The 21166-nt window shown below is 44.7% G+C and overlaps 1 protein-coding gene across 6 annotated transcripts in view; it reads right to left on the bottom strand.

Moving 5' to 3' along the window:
• Positions 1–21166, bottom strand: part of PDE6H (phosphodiesterase 6H) — a 239388-nt gene that overhangs the window by 104817 nt on the left and 113405 nt on the right. The window contains exon 2 of one of the 6 annotated variants that reach the window (XM_056525085.1): positions 18433–18495. The exons of the other annotated variants lie outside the window; for them this stretch is intronic. The gene's annotated coding sequence lies outside the window, so the exon portion shown is untranslated. The remainder of the gene's footprint in view (positions 1–18432; positions 18496–21166) is intronic. 6 annotated transcript variants of the gene reach the window in all.

The following is a 21166-nucleotide window of genomic DNA, read 5'->3' as shown; positions in this document are numbered from 1 at the left end:
ATAAAGGCGGTCCCAGCACTCACCGATGCAAGCAAATGGATGATTTATTGTATATCCAAGTAACAGGACGCGTTTCGGCACTTAGCCTTCCTCTGCTGTCAGAGTACAGCAGAGGAAGGCTAAGTGCCGAAACGCGTCCTGTTACTTGGATATACAATAAATCATCCATTTGCTTGCATCGGTGAGTGCTGGGACCTCCTTTATTTCATTAGTTTACATTAAAATCTGCAGGAGAAAATTCTGTGCATCAAATCTGCGCAGAATACTGTACGTGGGAGTAGACCCTAAAGGTACAACACCCTACTCCAGTGGAGAACAATTTTTTTCAAATGATCTGGTGCCAGAAAGTAAAACAGATTTGTAAATGACTTCTATTAAAAAATATTAATCCTTCCAGTACTTATCAGCTGTTGTATGTTCCAGAGGTAGTTTTGTAGTTCTTTTCTGTCTGACCACAGTGCTCTCTGCTGATACCTCTGTTCATGTCAGGAACTGTCCGGAGCAGGATAGGTTTTCTATGGGGATTTGCTCCGGCTCTGGACAGTTCCTGAAACGTACAGAGGTGTCAGCAGAGAGCACTGTGGTCAGACAGAAAAGAACAACTCAACTTCCTCTGTAGTATACAGCAGCTGATAAGTACTGGAAGGATAAAGATTTTTAAATAGAAGTAAGTTACAAATCTTGTATAGTAACAAGGGTTGTCAGCTCACCCGATCCTCCGCTCGGCAAGAAAACCTCCAATTCAGGAAGAACTTTTCTTCCTAAGTTACAAATCTGTTCAACTTTCTGGAGCAAGTTAATATGGAAAAAATAGTTTTCCACCAGAGTACACCATTCAGCTTTAAATTAAGTGTCCTTGATTGCTGTGAAATCTGAATATCAGGGGTGTAACATGACAAGCTTCTTCAAGCATGAACACTTACTAGCTCCATGTGAAAGTTAAAGGAGTAGTGCAGTGAAATATAACTTATCCCCTATCCAAAGGATAGGGGATAAGTTATAGATCACGGGGGATCCTACCGCTGGGACCCCCGTGATCTCCTGAACAGGGCCCTGACAGTCTGCCAGAAGCAGGCATTCTGACCCCCTCAGGAAGATGTAGCAGACATGCCCCCTCTATGTATCTGTATGGGATACATGAAGGGGGCATGCCAGACACTGATCCGTGCCGGGGTCAGCACACCCCCTTCCAGCAGACTGCCGGGGCCCCATTCAGGAGATGCCCCTGCTGGGACCCCCCGCAATCTATAAGTTATCCCCTATCCTTTGGACTACAAAACTCCTTTAAGTGAATGATTCCCTTTCCTGCATCTATATATATAAAACTCAACGTGTGTGTGTGTGTATGTATGTGTGTGTGTATGTATGTATGTATGTATGTATGTGTGTATGTTCCAGCATCACGTCCAAACGGCTAAAGATATTAACATGAAACTTGGCACACATGTTACTTATATGTCAACAACAAACATAGGATAGGTGATTTAACCCTTACTCACCCCCATTTGCCAGGGGCGGTGTTTATGTTTAAAGTCCCATACAAGTCAATGGGAAATACATGTTACTGCATAACTTCCAAACGGCTGGAGATATTTCGATAATACTTGGTCACATGTCACTTATATGTCCACTTAAAATATAGTATAGTTAATTTAACCCTTAACTACCCCCATTTGTGAGGGTCAGGGTTTTTGTTTAATGTCCCATGCAAATCAATGGGAAATGTATGTTCTCACATAACTTCCGTACGCATCGGGATAGGAAGATAGGAGGTCGGGATAGGAAGATAGGAGGTCAGGATAAGAGGTCAGGATAGGAGGTCGGGATAGGAGGTCGGGATACGAGGACGGGATATGTGGACGGGATAGGAGGACGAGCTAGTAGGTCGTGATAGGAGGTCATGATAGGAGGTCGAGATAGGAGGTCGAGATTGGAGGAAGGGATAGGAGGTCGGGATAGATGGACTGGATAGGAGGACATGATAGGAGGTCGGGATAGGAGGTCGAGATAGGAGGACAGGATAGGAGGACGGGATAGGACGTTGAGATAGGAGGTCAAGATAGGAGGACGGGATAGGAGGTCAGGATAGGAGGTCGTGATAGGAGGACGGGATTGGAGGACGGGATAGGAGGTCAGGATAGGAGGTCGAGATAGGAGGTCGAGATAGGAGGACAGGATAGGACGTCAGGATAGGAGGTCGTGATAGGAGGTCGAGATAGGAGGTCGGGATAGGAGGTCGAGATAGGAGGTCGGGATAGGAGGACGGGCTATGAGGATGGGATAGGAGGTCGGGAGATGAGGACAAGATGTGAGGATGTCATATGAGGTCGAGATATGACGACGGGATAGGAGGTCGGGATATTTTCCTCCCCAACAAGGATTAGGAAGGAAAAACGCCGGGTATTCAGCTAGTTGTAAAATAAAATACAACTAGGTCATCAAATGTGCCCCTACCCTTATAAGTTTAGGAACAATTTAACAAGCCACTAAGCATTGATATGTTACCATACCCCTAAATTATCAAACCCCAGACCATGATCACTAACTTCATTCAGACCTCAGACTGGACCACTAGATTCTTAAACCCCAGACAGATTAATCCATGTCCTTTAAAAATAATTAGACTAACCATACATTAAAAACTAAAGTGTTTTGACATTCCTTGATATGGTTTGGTGTGTGGTTATGTTATTGGTTTTATATATATATATATATATATATATATATATATATATATATATATGGTATGGCTCATCTGAATATTTTTAAATGACATGGATTAAAGGTTAATTTTTCCTACACTTGGAGTGCTGGGTTTTTGTTTCCCAAGTGTGTCTCTTGGTGAAAAGATTCCTCTTTTTAAAAAAAGGACCCGACGCTTAAAGGTGTGCTCCATTAAAGTAGAAATATACATACAGTACACGGCTCCTGTGGCCCTGTTGTCTTCTCTGGCTGGTTGATATTCTTTGCCATTCTTCCCTCCACCTTCAACATGAATAATACATTTCCCAGCAGCCATTGCAGCTCTGCTCTCACTGCCATCCAGCTCCCTTTCTGAGAGCAGACACCACCCTCCTGCTCTGTGAGCAGAGAGATTCAGTGTGTGATTGACTGAGGCTGCACACACCTCCCAGCTCTCAGCACTAAAGGAAGCATGGCTTACCGATGCAGGGCAGAAATCATGTGATCTGGGTCTCTCAGGAGGGTGGAGGCTGCTTTCCAAGAGGGACATGGACAGAGACAGAGTGGATGGCTGGATGACATTGTTTTCTCACTCGCTGCATGTAAGTGACAACTGAAAGAGGGGAAACTGCTCTATATAGCTAATGAATGATATTTAGGCAAATACATAGGTTGGGGAGAGGAAAAGGATGGGCTATGGGTTTAGTTCCCTAGAGTATAATGTATAAATAAATGTGTGCTTGAACACTGGGTCATTTTACAAAAGCAAAAAAGAATGGCCGTTTTTTGAACTGCCAGAAATATTGTGTGGGAAAATAGCCTTACTAGACAGATTTGGAGTTTTGGATCCAGGGAGAGCTGAGTGACATCCCATGAAGCAGCAGTCCATATTAGATGCCACCAAGCTTTTTCAGAAATGTATGTTCGGAAACTGAGGTTTGGGATTAAAGGGGTTATTCAGGATTAGAAAAAAAGAGGTCATTTCTTAAAAAAACAGAAACAAAACAAAAACTGCACCACACTTCTCCTTAGGTTGTGTGTGATATTGCAGCTCAGCTCTATTAAAGTGAATGTAGCCAATGTGTAATACCTCACACAACCTGAGGACAGGTGTGGTGCTGTAGAAATTATCTCTGTTTTTTCTAATCCTGGATAACTCCTTTAATTCTTATTTGTAAAGACATAAATATATTGAGTTCAACCTCTTGCAAACTCATTACAGCTGTTTGCTACCCCCCTCTCCAGAATCTTCCAGTTTATATAAAAGTCCATTATTTGCATAAGAAATAAATCTTCCTGTCAACCTGTTTCCATTTCAGAAGATTTTTTTCAGGCAAGGTAAACAGATATTTTCTCCTCGCCTTTAATTTCTTCCATCTGCAGCATCCTGATCCAAGAATTGGTCAAGGTGGGGGAGAGCGAATAAATAAGAAAAAAACTGAATTCTGTGGAGCCCTTGTGTGTGACCTGAAAGAACCGAGGCGGTGCCAGTGCTAGTATAGACAGAAGTCAGGACAGCTGCCAGTCACATACAGCTGTTTGAGCCACAGCCTGAGAGCTGGGGGCTATGCTCCTCTAAAGTGGGTGGTGGATGAGCAGTGCCAAAACTGCAAACAGAACCCAGAAAAAACGTTTCTATTCCAGCAGGAAATGTGTGCAGTTTATTAATGGTAACACTCCCACTATCTGCGACCAGTGACTAGGAAGAAAATATTATAATATTTTTATACAAGAGATAAAAGCAAATACTAAAGTCATCAGAATTACACAACCGCTGTCATTTGCTTTCTGCCAGTTGGGTCTTAAATCCAGAAATCTAACCTATGCGAGCCGTAAAGTGACAACTGATGTTATAGAAAGACAGGGTAGTGGTATTCTAAAAGACTCTATAGCAATGGTTCTCAATTTCCTAAAATATATCCACTTCATAGCTGTAGGCCCCCACACTTCCCCCATATAGTTAAAGGCACCCTATTCTGCCCCCATGTAGTTGTAGACCCCCACACTGTCACCACATAGTTGTATGCTCCTTCTGTGCCCCCCGTATAGTTATATGCCCCCCTCTGTGTCCCCATATACTTGTAGACCCTACACTCCCCCCACACAGCCCCCATATTGTTAAAGGTCTCTTACTGCCCCACTTTGGTGCTGGATTTCTCCTCCGGCCTTGGACCTACAACTATGTCCCATAGCAGTAGGTCCCTGGTCATGAGGAGAAGTGGAGCACCGAACCTGATGCAGGAGTTACCCTCCACAGCAGCCCAGTGCCCACGCTTCTCCTTTGCCCCCCCTCCTGCTCTGCTCCCCAGAGCAGTGACATCAGCTTGTACCAGCAGCCTCTGTTTATTTCTCTTAAAGTGGCAGCATGGCAACTTTATAAGCGGTGACCAGTAGCTGCGGCCACCATTACAGATTTTTTTGTGTGTACCGCTAGGAGAACTGCTAAGCACACCTGGGGGTACTTATACCCAGGTTGGGAACTGATGCTCTATAGGGTGTTTTGGATGTGTAATTAATAAAGGTTATGTTTTACTTTTGAAGAAACTCCATTGTTACTTCTCCTGTGCTACTGGGAAATTGGTCCCCTGTGCATATATGACAGACTGTTATGCATATAGATCCATAGAAGATCCATATAGAACATGAAGATCCATATAACCAGGGCTCAAGTCCTACTGGAACGCGTGGGAACTGAGTTCCTTCACTTTTTCCACAGCAGGAACACTGTTACCATTAGCTGAAGTCCTGCAGGACCATCCCTTGAGTGGATATCTTGGGTGAGTTCCCACAATTTTTTTTCCCAGGACTTGACCCCTGCATAAAACTACTTATAGCACAGGGTAATGAAGTTACACAGTCTTTAGGATGGATGCTTGAATTTTAAATACAGTTCCATTTAGTTGCTTTAATAGTCATAGTATTGAAGCAAAGTCCATGATTATGCTATAGCACTTTTCCTATTACTTAGAGAGATACATACAGTCCAAATAAAATACATTCTACTGAGAAGGGTCTTCACAGCTTGACTAACTGTGGTGAATATACTTCAAAGACTTTAGAAGGTACTTACTGGCATTACGATTACTTATCACAGCACTACAAGCATGCACAGCCTATTGCATTTGGGTGTGCACACAAAAAGCCACACCCTAACCACACCCTTAGCCATACCCCCCAACAATTCCCTCAGTCACGCTCCCTAACCACACCCAGCCTACCTTACACATTTATTAGGGATGAGTGAATCGTATCTGATGAATCCAAATTCGTTACAAATTTCAAGAAAAATTATATTCGATCCCGCAAATCGCTTCATTAAACTCCATTTAGTGCGGTCCAGGCTCCAGGGCATCTAAAATGGTGGATCCACATGTGAGGACATCGGGCAAGGAATCCTGGGAAGGCAGGAACAAGGGTAGGCAGGATGACCCAGAATCACATGCAGCATGTAACTTATCAGCAGCCAGTCACCCCTGTGATGTCACAGCCCTATATAATCGGCTGCCATATTGCGGCCAGTCACTTTAGCCTTTCATAGCAGAGAGATAGATAGGGACAGACAGCACTGTGTGTTTGCCGGAAAAGCTTTATTCCAGCAGCGTTTCACCTCCTAGTCACATCAGCGTCCTGTTGCACAGAAGGACAGAGAGCAGTGTGTGTTGCACAGAAAAGCATTCTTACTGCAGCGATTCACCTCCCAGTCAATACAGTGTTCTATTACAGAGAGGGACAGAGAGCAATGTGTTGCACAGTGTGTTGCACAGAGCAACAGAGATTCAGCTCAAGCACAAATCCTGCCTAGAAGCACTGATAGGGAAGGGAGTGAGACTGAGAGAGAAAGTTAAATTTTGAGTGTAGTACACAGCGAACTGGAGCGCATTGTCCTCCCCTCATAAGTGCATACCACATACTTAAATCTAAGTGGTGTACTATTTTGTTCCTGTTAAAGTCTCAAGGGCCTAGATACTGTGAAAGGCCAGGCAAAAGTACTCACTGTCTGGTGTCACAAATACTTTTTTAAGCATACTGAAGCGCATTGTCCTCCCCTCGTAAGTACTGCATACCACATACATATTGTAGACAAATACTGTTTTAAGCATAGTGGAGCGTATTGTACTCCCCTCATATACGCACTAAGTATGTCAGGCAGAGAAGTGCCAGGATGTGCACAGAGGAGTGGCAGAGGCCTAAATTCATCAGGCAGAGGTTGCAGCAGGCTAGGGGTAAGAGGCAGCAGGAGTCGCAGCGAGAGGTCTGAGCTCCCGGTATCAGCTAGCGGTCGTGTCTCGACCAGCAACCCACAGTTGGCATGGCCCGGGAGCAGTCCCTGTCCTCCCATTGCCTCTGTCCTATGCTGTTCCATCCTCCACAGAAGTATCTTATGCTGTGGGGTCAGCTCCACTATTTAGTGAGGACGATCTAGAGGACAGTCAGCAGCTACTGCCCAGCCAACAAGTGGAGGAGACATCTGCCGCTTCCTCCGCTAGGCGGGCAAGTAGTGATGAGGAGAGTGGTATGGGAGGTGGTGTTGCGAGTGTTCAGACTCCTGAAGCAGACACTGTTGAGGAACCTGAGGAGGACATCAATGACATGCAGACACAACTCGATGATGATGAAGCCAATTGCACTTGAGAGCAAGGTGCAGAAGGGGCTTCATCATTATCAGGAGAAGAGGGTTGCAGGTTGCCTGTGAGGCAGCAGCTGAGCCAGCAAGGTGGTAGCATGGTTGGCAGTCAGTATGGTGGCAGAAGTGGAAAGTCTGGAGCCAAACGTGCCTGGGGTAGACCACCTGCTTCGCGGCAGCCTACCTTCCGGGGAGGTAGTGGAACAGGGGTTCCTGGAGTCGGCGGCAGTAGCAGTCAATCAGTGCGGACTGTTGATGGGAAAATCAGCTACTCAGCGGTGTGGCAGTTTTTCATCAAACATCTAGAGTAGGTTAACATGGCCACATGAAAGATGTGTCGGCAGAAGGTGAAGCGTGGCCACGGCCCTGCGTCAACATATGCAGTGTCACAATAAAATAGTGTGGCAGAACCGTGGCTCTGATGTGGTGGTCCAGCCTGCTGCATCACCCAGTGCACGCTCCCTGTTTCAGCCAGCCAAGGCTCCACCACCTCAGCCGAAGGGAGCTGTGTGTCATACCCATCTTCTGTCGCTCCAGATGCTCCTGCTCCTCCAGCAATCCATCGGCAAAGCCATGTCCAAGAGACAACAGTATGCGCCCACTCATCCAATGGCGCAGAAGCTGAATGTGATCCTGTCCATGTTGCTGGTGCTGCAGTCCCTCCCTTTTCAAATGGTGGACTGGTTACCTTTCAGGGAACTGATGGCTTGTGCCGAGCTGTGGTAGAGAGTCCCAAGCCGTCATTTCTTTGCGAAGAAGGTAGTACCAGCCCAGCTCAATTTTGTGGAACAGAAGGTGGGCCAGTCCTTGAGCCTGTCGGTGTGTACCAAAGTGCACGGCAGCGCCGACTTGTGGAGCTCTAACTACGGTCAAGGACAATACATGTCCTTTACAGCCCACTGGGTGAATGTGGTTCTTGCACAGCCACAACAGCAACTTGGACAGGTCACGCCACTTCCGCCTCCACACTCTCAGGTCCTGTGACAGTGTGGGACTCTGCCTCCTCATCCTCCACCATCTCCTCAGCCTCCACTGCACGGACAAGTCTCGGTGCCCCTCGAGCATACCATGTGTGCAGGCCACGGCGGTGTCACGCTGTTCTTCACATGGTTTGCCTTGGCGAATGGATTCACACAGGGGAGGAACTGCTAAAAGTCATTCATAAAGAAATTGAATCATGGCTTACTCCACGAAAACTGGAAATGGGAACCATGGCAACTGACAATGGGAAGAACATTGTCAGAACCTATAGAGTTAAAAAATTCTGACAGCTTCTTTGTTGTTTTTTGTTGCTGGGTTACACCCGGCTGTCTGGACTGGTCAACTGACCTTGATTGCAGCACCTGTTCTGGCTCCATATAAGCTGGCAGTCTACTCCCAGTCAGTGCTTGCTACAGACCTCAGTTTGTACTCTAGCTAGCTGTCTTATGAATTTGTTATATCTGGCTTTCTGAACCTTTGGCTCCTCTCTATGACAATTCTCTCTGGTATTAGCGACTTTGTACTGTGACATCTCCTCGCTTCAGACGCGGATAGTTGACATTGTCTACATTGCCTACATTGTACAGCCACATGAGCCCTGTGGGGGCTGAACTGGAGAAGGAGGAGGAGAGACACAGTGGAGCACAGTTTAGGTTTTCCAAAATGTGTAGGTTTTCTAGTCATCTGACAGGAGAGGTGGAACAGAAGCAGCTAGAGGGTTACGAGGAAGGCAAGCACAGGACCCAGACACACCTTAGCAGTATGCAGTGGAGATGGAGGCAGGGAGTCCCTCTGAGTCACTTGCACAAATGTCATGACACATGCTAATTTGCATGCGTAGTGACCACCGAATTGTCACCATTCGGCAGCGGGATGACTTCTGGCTCTCCACCTTACTGGACCCTCGCTACTGACACTAAATGGGGCCTCTTTCCCACCCACTGAGAGGGAGGAGAAACTGACCTACTACAGAGACATCCTACATAGTCAGTTGGCCGATGCCTATCTGTGCTATCGTCCATCCTCTCACAGGTCTAACTCGGGGGCCCCTCTGCACTCACCTTCCACTGCCATAGCTGCTGGGGAGGGGTGGGGTGGAAGGAGCAGTAACAGCTCCATCAGCAGCAACCTGAGTCTACAGTCGCTGATGAGTACCTTTCTTCACCCACATAGTGAAGCAACTCATCATCAGCAGGTAGACCTGGAGCAGGACCTGAACCAGCAGGTGATGGCATACCTTGACATGACCATGCCAACACACCTTGAAGATTCGCTGGACTTCTTGGAAGCTAAACTTGATTTGTGGCCACAACTAGCAGTTTGCCCTTGAAAAGCTGTCTTGCTCCGCCAGTAGTGTGCCATCAGAGCGGTTGTTTAGTGCAGCAGGAGCCATAGTAACCCTAAGGAGAACTCGTCTGTCCATGAAAAATGCGGAGAGACTGACCTTTGTGAAAATGAATCAGGCATGGATCAGCCAGGATTTCCACCCACCATTGCCTGATGCATCAGAGTAGATTGACCATAGTGCCACACCAACACTTCACAAATATGGATAGGGCAAAACATGTTTAAGGTGCTGCTCCCCAGTTACAGACATTCCTCGCCATCAGACCACAAGTAAGCATTGAGCATATGCATTAGCTAAAACTTAACTTTTCTTAGGATAAAATATATGTACTCAAAACAAAATGAAATCAAACAAAAGGAAATGTGTGCAAGAAACACCATGTGCCACCTACACCACCAAGTATTGATGTGATGCAAAGACCTCTAAAAGGTGGAAGGGAACAACGTATGGACCATTGTAACCGGTGGGGGTAAAAACTTCCCCTGTAAGGCCCTACTCTCGCATTATTAATTCCCTTTTTGGAAAGTGTTACTCGCCCTAAAAAGGGCAGCCCCACACAAGAAACTCTCCCTATTTTCCCCTACAAACACTGCCATTTCCAAGGGTTTTTAGGTGGAAATAGTACCTAGAGAGTTTCCTCTGTGGGGCCGCCCTTTTTAGGGTGAGTAACACTTGCCAAGAAGGGAATTAATAGGGCGAGAGGGAAGTTTTTACCCCCACCGGTTACAATGGACCATACGTTGTTCCCTTCCACCTTTAGAGGTCTTTGCATCACATCAATACTTGATGTTGTAGGTGGCACATGGTATTTTTTGCACACCTTTCCTTTTTTTTTTTAATAAAAAAAAAAAAATTTGGGTACATATATTTTATCCTAAGCATATTATTAAAAGTTAAGTTTTACGTAATGCATAGCCACTATATGCTGCTGCCAACTCCAGGCTGTGTCATTCAGCCACTATATGTTTTCCTCATGCTGACGACACCTCCACGCTGTGTCATTCAGCCACTATATGGTCTCCTCATACTGATGCCACCTCCAGACTCTGTCATTGTGCCGCTCTGCAGTGATTCTGACAGTGATTCTAATAGCGACGCCTCTGATCTGCATGTCATACTTGAATAACAGCATTATTTCACTAACCCAGCACACACCCTATGCGTGTTACAGCAAAGCAAAGTGTTGTACACCCCACTGTAGGCCAGAAATAGCCGTTTTTAATAGAGAATTGCCGCAAATAAATTTGGACCGAACTAAATTTTGGGGAAAAATTCGGCAAATCGGCCAAATTTTTAATCTCTAATATTTAATATTCTTAAACACTGTTCAATAACACAATACACATTTGCAAGCAACACTACATTTATTGTCTAAGGAAGTGTTTCACAATCTTTTTTGGCTCGGGGCATCCCTTGGGAAAAAAAAACATTTTCACGGGGCACCCCTACTGAAGTTGACAAGCATTAAAAAAAAAAAAAAACTCTTTTCTTCTCCATCTGGTCCGGGCCATCATGTCAATTTCTTCCAGCCACAACTCTTCACAGTAAAACCTGCAAAACAAACCCTTTTAGGCTCCACACTTTTCCAGCTTCAGCCTCCAGATTCCCCTTTTACAAGTACAGGGCCATATAGGTGTACAGGGGGTAACAGAGGATTTTAGAAAGGTGTACATGGGTTACAGGTCTGTAAAGGAGTGTACATGGGTAACAGAGGGGATTACATGGATGACAGGGGGTGTAGAGGGGTGTACATAGGTGGCAGAGAGGTGTAGAGGAGTGTACATGGGTGCTAGGTTGGTGTACATGGGTGACAGAGGGGTGTAGAAGAGTGTACATGGGTGACAGGGGGGCATAGGGGGTGCCAGAGGGGTGTAGGGGGTGATAAAGGGGTATACATGGGTGACAGAGGGGTGTTGGGGATGTAGAGGAGTGTACATGGGTAACAGAGGAGTATAGAGGAGTGTACATTGGTAACAGAGGGGTGTAGAGGGTGTACATGGGTGGCAGAGAGGTGTACATGGGGGCAGAGGGGTGTAAAAGAGTGTATATGGGTGGCAGAGGGGTGTAGAGAAGTGTTCATGGGTGGCAGAGGGGTGTAGAGGAGTGTACATGGGTGATAGATGGGTGTACATGGGTGACAGAGGGGTGTACATGGGTGACAGAGGGGTGTAGAGGAGTGTACATGGGTGACAGAGGGGTGTAGATGAGTGTACATGGGTGACAGAGGGGTGTAGAAGGGTGTATATGGATGACAGGGGGCATAGGGGGTGATAGATGGGTTTAGGGGGTGATAGAGGGGTGCTGGGGGTGTAGAGGAGTGTACATGGGTAACAGAGGGGTGTAGAGGGGTGTACATGGGTGGCAGAGGGGTGTACATGGGTGGCAGAGGGGTGTAAAGGAGTGCACATGGGTGGCAGAGGGGTGTAGGGGAGTGTAAATGGGTGGCAGATGGGTGTAGAGGAGTGTACATGGGTGACAGAGGGGTGTAGAGGAGTGTACATGGGAAACAGAGGTGTACATGGGTGACAGATGGGTGTATAAGAGCGTACATGGGTGACAGAGGGGTGTACATGGGTGACAGAGGAGTGTAGAATCATGTACATGGGTGGCAGAAGGGTGTAGTGGAGTGTCCATGGGTGACAGAGGGGTGTGGAGGAGTGTACATGGGTGACAGAGGGGTGTAGATGAGTGTACAAGGGTGGCAGGGGGTTGTATAGGAGTGTACAATGGTGATAGATGGGTGTACATTGGTGACAGAGGGGTGTAGAAGAGTGCACATGGGTGACAGAGGGGTGCAGGGGGTGATAGAGGGGAGTACATGAATGATAGAGGGGTGTTGGGGGTGTAAAGGAGTGTACATGGGTAACAGAGGGGTGTAGAGGAGTGTACATGGGTGGCAGAGGGGTGTAGAGGAGTGTACATGGGTGACAGAGGGGTGTAGAGGAGTGTACAAGGGTAACAGAGGGGTGTACATGGGTGACTGAGGGGTGTACATGGGTGACAGATGGGTGTAGAAGAGTGTACATGAGTGACAGAGGGGTGTACATGGGTGACAGAGGGCTGTAGAAGAGTGTACATGGGTGACGGGGGTGTAGGGGGTGACAGAGGGGTGTAGGGCGTGACAGATGGGTGTAGAAGAGTGTACATGGGTGACAGAGGGGTGTACATGGGTGACAGATGGGGGGTGACAGAAGGGTGGACAGGAATAACAAAGGGACAGAGGGGTGAATAGGGGGGAGGGTGACAAGGATGTGGTCTGAGGGGTTGGATAATGGGGGGTAAACATGGGTGACAGAGGGGTGGCCAAGGTGGACATGGATGACAGGAGGGTGGACATGCTAGACAGGGGGTCAGAGGGTGGACAAGGATGACAAGGGGGTAAAAGAGGGATGGACAGGAATGACAGAGAGGGGTGGACTGGGTTGACAAAGGGACAGAGGGGTAAATAGGGGGTGGACAGGGGTGACAGAGGTGTAGACTGGGGGGGGGGTCAGAGGGGTGGATAAGGGGGGTGAACATGGGTGACAGGGGGATGGACAGGGGTGACAGAGGGGTGGCCAAGGTGAATATGGATGACAGAAGGGTAGAACGGGAGACAGAAGGGGTGGACATGGGAGATGGGGGCGGTGTGAACAGGGGTGATAGGGGGTGGACAAGGATGACAAGGGGGATAAAATAGGATTGAGAAGGAGTAACAAAGTAAAGGAGGGGTAGAAAGGGTACAGTACCTTAAGCAAGCTGGAACGGGAATCCGTTACAGCTTCCAGTTCTTGAGTTGTTCCCTTCTTTGGTGTAGCAGGGCACCATTTTCAGCCTGCGACTAACTCACTGTGAGTCACAGGCATGCAGGTCGGGCGGGAAATTAAAAAAATAAACATTTGATGGCAAAATCCCACGGCACCCCAGTGTGCCTGGGCACCCTGGTTGGGAATCACTGGTCTAAGGAGCAGTGCCCCACAAAAAAAGAGGAGTGGAGTGCTAGTCCACTCCCTTTACTTTGGGGGACTTTTTACTTCCATTTTGGTGTTTAGTGGGGTTCCTAGATTCCTGTAAATAGGGGATCATTTTAAATTGTGGAATACTTATTTAACAACAATAATGTTGTCAGCCTGTCCCTTAAGTATAGAAGACAATATAAGTGATTACAGTGCATTTATATCCAGTGATGCTCCTTCATACTGCCTGAATAATACTGCCATACCACAACACAAACCTCTGAGTAAATTTATATTGCAGATCCCTAAATAATGTCATAGCCTTAGCCCCTGAATAACTTCATACCGCAGACCCATGAGAAGATAATAATAGTACATACTGTATGTCTATAATAATGTCTTAATTCCTGTGACTTCTGATCTTGATGGAAAATGCTTTCATCTCAGGAATGAAAAACCTAAAATACACATCTGCACATGTTGTGCAACATGTATAGAGAAAGACTGTTCAGTGAACTCCACCAAATGACTACACTTACATAATGTTTCTTTTTTTTTTTTTTTTAAGACGAGAACAGAGCGCGATTCATTCAGGGGTAAACAAAACCTGCAGATACATTCAGGTACCTGGAAATAAGGGGTCAGTTACAGAATAAGTGACTAGGTAACAGGTTCGGTTATTTTGATCGCTGGACCAATGTTTACAGTCACAGGCAATAGTCAGTTACAAGGTGCAGCAATACACTCCCCCCTATATCAATGGACATGTTATGTAGGTAACTTATACTACAGTCACATCTATTCCCTCTATTACTGCTGACAACCATCCTCTATATCATGTCTGAGAGGTTGTCACAGCCCCGCCCCCATTACTGACATCACTGGATATAATTACATTGTGATCAGACATGAGACCACACATCTTATACTACAGTCACATCTATTCCATCTATTACTGCTGACAACCATCCTCTATATCATGTCTGAGAGGTGTCACAGCCCCGCCCCCATTACTGACATCACTGGATATAATTACATTGTGATCAGACATGAGACCACACACCTTACACTACAGTCACATCTATTCCATCTATTACTGCTGACAACCATCCTCTATATCATGTCTGAGAGGTGTCACAGCCCCGCCCCCATTACTGACATCACTGGATATAATTACATTGTGATCAGACATGAGACCACACACCTTATACTACAGTCACATCTATTCCATCTATTACTGCTGACAACCATCCTCTATATCATGTCTGAGAGGTTGTCACAGCCCCGCCCCCATTACTGACATCACTGGATATAATTACATTGTGATCAGACATGAGATCCACACCCCTTATACTACAGTCACATCTATTCCATCTATTACTGCTGACAACCATCCTCTATATCATGTCTGAGAGGTTGTCACAGCCCCGCCCCCATTACTGACATCACTGGATATAATTACATTGTGATCAGATATGAGACCACACCCCTTATACTACAGTCACATCTATTCCATCTATTACTGCTGACAACCATCCTCTATATCATGTCTGAGAGGTTGTCACAGCCCCGCCCCCATTACTGACATCACTGGATATAATTACATTGTGATCAGACATGAGATCCACACACCTTATACTACAGTCACATCTATTCCCTCTATTACTGCTGACAACCATCCTCTATATCATGTCTGAGAGGTTGTCACAGCCCCGCCCCCATTACTGACATCACTGGATATAATTACATTGTGATCAGACATGAGACCACACACCTTATACTACAGTCACATCTATTCCATCTATTACTGCTGACAACCATCCTCTATATCATGTCTGAGAGGTTGTCACAGCCCCGCCCCCATTACTGACATCACTGGATATAATTACATTGTGATCAGACATGAGATCACACACCTTATACTACAGTCACATCTATTCCATCTATTACTGCTGACAACCATCCTCTATATCATGTCTGAGAGGTTGTCACAGCCCCGCCCCCATTACTGACATCACTGGATATAATTACATTGTGATCAGACATGAGACCACACCCCTTATACTACAGTCACATCTATTCCATCTATTACTGCTGACAACCATCCTATATATCATGTCTGAGAGGTTGTCACAGCCCCGCCCCCATTACTGACATCACTGGATATAATTACATTGTGATCGGACATGAGACCACACCCCTTATACTACAGTCACATCTATTCCATCTATTACTACTGACAACCATCCTCTATATCATGTCTGAGAGGTTGTCACAGGCCCGCCCCCATTACTGACATCACTGGATATAATTACATTGTGATCAGACATGAGATCACACACCTTATACTACAGTCACATCTATTCCATCTATTACTGCTGACAACCATCCTCTATATCATGTCTGAGAGGTTGTCACAGCCCCGCCCCGCCCCGCCCAATACGTGAGAGATAAGAGAGACTTCGAAACAGGGCTCATTTACATCAAAAGAGGCTTAGACTATTATAGTCAAAATAATCAATATACGGACATTTCAGAGTCAGAAATCTCAGAATCAGAAGACCAAGCAAGTAACAAAGGTTATTATCCAAACCAGGATAAATTTAAAAACAAAAAGCGTAGACCACAGAAAAAATCATATAACAGGGGAGGTCACAATAGAGGAGGAGCACAGGGAAATAATCCTAATTATCATTCAAAGAGTGGTGTAAATCAAACATATCAACATAACTCTACCAATAAGGGTCAAACTATAACACCACAACCTAGCGGAGCACAGCAGTGTACTCCAGCAAGCCAGAATTTACATCAGCAGATATGGACACAAAGTCTAACAGCCCAACCCCTAGGGGTAAATGGCACAAATATATCTGTGCCCTCGCTATTGCCTCCCTCCTCCTTGGCACAACCATCCCCCCTAGAACAACAAGTTCTAGTACCAATCCCAGGTTCTATGACCACTATAACCACTGGCAATCAGGATTCCACACCCCATTTTTTAGGCGGGGGGATACAGCTCAGGGACAGAGAGAAATGGGGGTATTTGCAGAACCCACCATATCCGCGTTAAGGATTAAAGATCAAGAGATGCAGATTTGTAACTTTACGAACTTAGTTCTAGCACCAGACCAACTAGAGGTATTGAAGAGGGGTTTGTCATTCACCCCCACTCCAAAGTACAACTCCTTTGATTGGGTAAAAGACATCAATCTATTCGCGAGAAAGCTTGCTTTACATAAAATGCACAAACATAGAGCCCGGGAGGGATACTCTACACAAAGACAGGACGAACAAGTGGTCACAGACCTGATAGATCTCCTTGATGAGAATGATACTGGGAATAGAACTGCAGTGTCTCCACCTTTCACGTCCCTAAAGCCAAAATCACAACTTACCCCCACGTTCAGTCAATACAGTAATATTGACACCTTCGTAAGAATGGTCAGTGATGAACTAACAGGATTAACATCAAAATCATATAACAATAACTTAACTAAAAGAGAAAGGGATGCACTTCAACAACTGCAAGATAATGACAGAATAGAAATTAAGCCCTCAGATAAGGGGGGAAACCTTGTTATTATGTCCAAGGAAGACTATAAAGCTATGGTCCTTAGATTATTGAAAGACAAAGATACCTATAAACGCTTACCTACCAATCCGACTAAACAGTATGTTACAGAGTTGAAAGACCTTCTGATGAAAGCTAAAGAAGATAAAATGATTTCAGATCAAGAGTTTAAAGTGATGATGAATTACAAACCAACCTTGGCAACTTTTTATGCCTTACCAAAGTTGCACAAACAAAAAGACCCCATGCCCGGACGACCCATAGTCTCGGGCAACGACAATTTGACCGAGGGCATCAGCCTGTACGTCGATCAGATATTGGCTCCCTTTGTTGCTTCCTTACCCTCCCACATCAAGGATACAAGAGATGCTGTCTCCAGGCTCGAGGAGATTTTCTTCCCGCCTAATACACACATAGCTAGTTTGGATGTAGAAGCACTCTACACGAATATACAGCATCAATTGGGACTCGAGGCGGTTGATCACTTTTTGTGCACTAGGGGAACACAATTCACTAGTCACAATAAGTTTGTTATCTCACTATTGTCATTCTTACTTACACACAATTATTTTACCTTTGATGGGCACTTTTATTTACAGATAAAAGGCACAGCGATGGGCACTGCATGTGCACCGAATTTTGCAAATTTATTTTTAGGTTGGTGGGAGGACACGGTGGTATTTTCGGACACTTATAGGGAATACACACAGCACATTTTATTTTGGGGTCGTTATATTGACGACATTTTGATTTTTTGGGGCAGCACTGTCACCCACTTTAATGAATTCGTTAGGGCACTCAACCACAATGTAATCGGAATGCACTTCACCTCAGATATTCACCCTAACACATTGAATTTTTTAGATTTGGAAATCTCTCTCGAACCTGGAGGCAGCATTCAAACAAAAATTTATAGAAAGGAGACTTCTACTAATAGTTTTCTACATTGGGGAAGCCATCATCCCCGACCATTAAAAGCTGGCATCCCTATAGGCCAGTACTTGAGAGCAAGAAGGAATTGCTCAAGTGAGGAGGCATTCATGGCAGAATGCAATCTGTTGTATCAACGGTTTGTGACAAGGGGGTATCCCAAGAAGGTCCTACACAGGGCCTTCGCTAGGGCAAGGTCAACCCCGAGATCAGAACTATTGAAAGAAAAGATACAAGCACAGGACCAAAGGTTAGTGCGTTGTATAGGAACCTTTGACCAGAATAACCAACAAGTAATGAGGATACTGAAAACATACTGGCCAATATTATTGGCCGATACAGAGTTAAAAGAGGTACTTACCCCGTATCCCAGTGTCACTTATCGTCGGGGACGCAACATTAGGGAGCAATTGGTAAGAAGCCACTATACAGAAAAGAGAGAGACCACATGGTTAGAACATAGATCCAAAGGGTCTTATCCGTGTGGGTCATGTACTTTTTGCAAATTTCTACCAAAGAAAAAAGAGTTTACAAATCCCGTAGACGGACGTAATTTTGAGATTAGAGAGTTTATCAATTGTCAAACGGAAGGAGTCATATACTTGGCCGAGTGCAGTTGCCCCAAGATCTACGTGGGCAAAACTAGTCAACAGCTCAGGCGAAGGATATCACAGCACATGAGTACAATAAGAACAGGCAAAGATACCCCATTAGCCAGACATATAAGGGATATACACCAAGGAGATGTGACAGAATTAAAATTCTGTGGCATCCAAAAACCCAAGTTGGGCCTAAGAGGGGGTAATATTGACAAATTACTATTAAAAATGGAAGCAATGTGGATACACAGACTAAAAGCATTGAGCCCTCGGGGTATTAACGAGGGTTTCACCTTTACAGCCTTTCTATGACCAGCCATCAATTGTAAAAAAGTTTTTTATCTTCTTATAAATACACTAATTATAACCAATATGTTCAGATAATGATACTCACCTTGAAATCCATAAAATGATTACCAATAATAACTATCAGTAAGGCAAGCCTGAAATTAACCTCTATTCACAACCAACAAATAAATGAGGAATCAAAATAGTAAATAATAATTTAATCAAAACTACATACTGTAAATGAATACTCACCATGGTTGCTGGAACAGGATGTGGTGGACTTTAGTGCGGTGTGTTTGCCGGTTGGGGGATGGCCCTCGGCAGTGGGTGATCACGATGATAACGAGCTATAAAAGTTTAACAAGATGATATTAAATTTTAATAACTAATATATAGTAGGGTAGATAACATGGAAAAATAAGTAGTAGGAATCCTCTATAATTTGATATCAAAGGGACAATCATGTAGTACCATATAGGATAAAATGACAAATATCCTTTTCTCATAAAGACCTCTCCATAAAATTCCACTCTTTTAAGTTAATAATAATATAAAAAATAATAAAAAATAAAAAATGTACTTAATATAGAAAAAATGTACTTAATATAGTTTAGAATCAATAAGATCAAAAAGTACTTTTAAATACATACTTGATGTATCACACAAGAGTTGAAGATAAGTCCCTTTTTGCTTATATATAATGAACAAAATGGATTACATCTTAGAAATTCCACTTGACACTACATAATAATCTGGATTCCTATTAATTACCAATACCTATAATGAATGAATATCTAAGAGATAAAATGCCCTCAAAAACTAAGTTCTTGCGCATACTAAATTCGCGCAGATTACGTAGATACTGAGATACGCAGGCGCATTGAGACTTGTTACCGGTAAACGGAACTAAGTACTAGCGCAGACGAGATCGCGCAGGTCCGTAATCTCGAGATCTTTTCCACTGCGCAGATGAGAATGCGCATATGACGGACCTGTCTCCTAACCAATCCGAGAAGCTAAGCACACACCCGTACATGATTGGTAGATATCCTCTTACCTCTGAATGGTTATCAGAGGTGCCAATCATAGTCTTGTCCAATCATGATGCGAATAGTGAGTTAGGCACTTTGCGATAGGCTGCCAGGATATCAAACGAACATCAAGGTAATCTATAAATATAACTTAGAGAACGCCCGCGCTCATATGCCCGCTACCTCTTGATAAAGCTGCAGAGGCAGCGAAACATGTCGAGGGGGGCAGAGTAGGGACTCAATTTTAATATAAAGCAAAGCGGTGACTTAGAAAATAGCTCAGCGTGCACTGCAGGCACGCCGGGCATCTCCACTCCAGTATAGCCAATTCGAATAGGCTGGAGTACACTGGCCTGATGCACAGTATACAGATATTAGTTCAAAGGCTAAGCTACCGCCCTGCTTAATTTTTAATCTACGTGAAGTTTTCATTATATGTTTATGCACAATTACTTTAATAAAGCTTGTGGGTTCACCATAAAGATAACATATATATGGGAAATTAGGGATTTTTTGGATTCCTATTTATAGGGATCTATAGGTTGATAAATTAATTTAACCCTCCATATATTGGTCCGATAAGTGAACAGACATGAGATCACACACCTTATACTACAGTCACATCTATTCCATCTATTACTGCTGACAACATCCTCTATATCATGTCTGAGAGGTTGTCACAGCCCCGCCCCCATTACTGACATCACTGGATATAATTACATTGTGATCAGACATGAGATCCACACACCTTATACTACAGTCACATCTATTCCATCTATTACTGCTGACAACCATCCTCTATATCATGTCTGAGAGGTTGTCACAGCCCCGCCCCCATTACTGACATCACTGGATATAATTACATTGTGATCAGACATGAGACCACACCCCTTATACTACAGTCACATCTATTCCATCTATTACTGCTGACAACCATCCTCTATATCATGTCTGAGAGGTTGTCACAGCCCCGCCCCCATTACTGACATCACTGGATATAATTACATTGTGATCAGACATGAGACCACACCCCTTATACTACAGTCACATCTATTCCATCTATTACTGCTGACAACCATCCTCTATATCATGTCTGAGAGGTTGTCACAGCCCCGCCCCCATTACTGACATCACTGGATATAATTACATTGTGATCAGACATGAGACCACACACCTT

The sequence above is a fragment of the Hyla sarda genome, chromosome 6 (assembly GCF_029499605.1).
Source record: "Hyla sarda isolate aHylSar1 chromosome 6, aHylSar1.hap1, whole genome shotgun sequence".
In the NCBI taxonomy this organism is placed as follows: domain Eukaryota; kingdom Metazoa; phylum Chordata; class Amphibia; order Anura; family Hylidae; genus Hyla; species Hyla sarda.
Note: the sequence above shows the minus strand (reverse complement) of the source record. Positions and strands in the feature narration are given on the sequence as shown.